General features: G+C 30.5%; 1 protein-coding gene across 1 annotated transcript in view; it reads right to left on the bottom strand.

The window, feature by feature from the left end:
- Positions 1-85: 85 nt before the first annotated feature.
- The window catches only part of LOC119588761, a 6,205-nt gene continuing 5,854 nt past the window's right edge, over positions 86-436 (bottom strand). The window contains exon 2 of the mRNA XM_037937400.1: positions 86-436. This exon is cut by the window's right edge and continues 1,233 nt beyond it. The gene's annotated coding sequence lies outside the window, so the exon portion shown is untranslated.

The raw sequence follows: 436 nt of genomic DNA, 5'->3' as shown, positions 1-436 counted from the left end.
CATTTCTTTCTTTATCAAAATTCCACTATTTAACATGTTATAAATTCCCATTTTCATTTAATGTCGAAAAAAAAAACCGTAAAAATCTCGTAGTACAGTTTTATTTCCTATTTTGAGAGGTACAAACGGTACAAATATAAATGTCTTGTATATAGACAATATATCAATAAAGGATAAACATACCGCCTAAATTAATGCTTATATATAAACCTATAAGCTTCCATAGGCGTTGGCCAAACCGTAGAAAGGAAATCTGTATTTACCTTGTATACTTATGTCATCTTTGAATCCATTCTGAGAATAAATATATATATCTTTTTGAAATTAAGATTCTGTTTAACCTTTCGGGTCATTAACCTGCACTTAGGTGTTGCGTCGTTAATATACTGGTCGCTTGATATATTGGCGTGAATCACAATAACAGAAACAGTGGATG

This window comes from Penaeus monodon, chromosome 24 (genome assembly GCF_015228065.2).
Source record: "Penaeus monodon isolate SGIC_2016 chromosome 24, NSTDA_Pmon_1, whole genome shotgun sequence".
Lineage (NCBI taxonomy): Eukaryota > Metazoa > Arthropoda > Malacostraca > Decapoda > Penaeidae > Penaeus > Penaeus monodon.
This window is presented reverse-complemented; position numbering and strand designations above follow the sequence as displayed.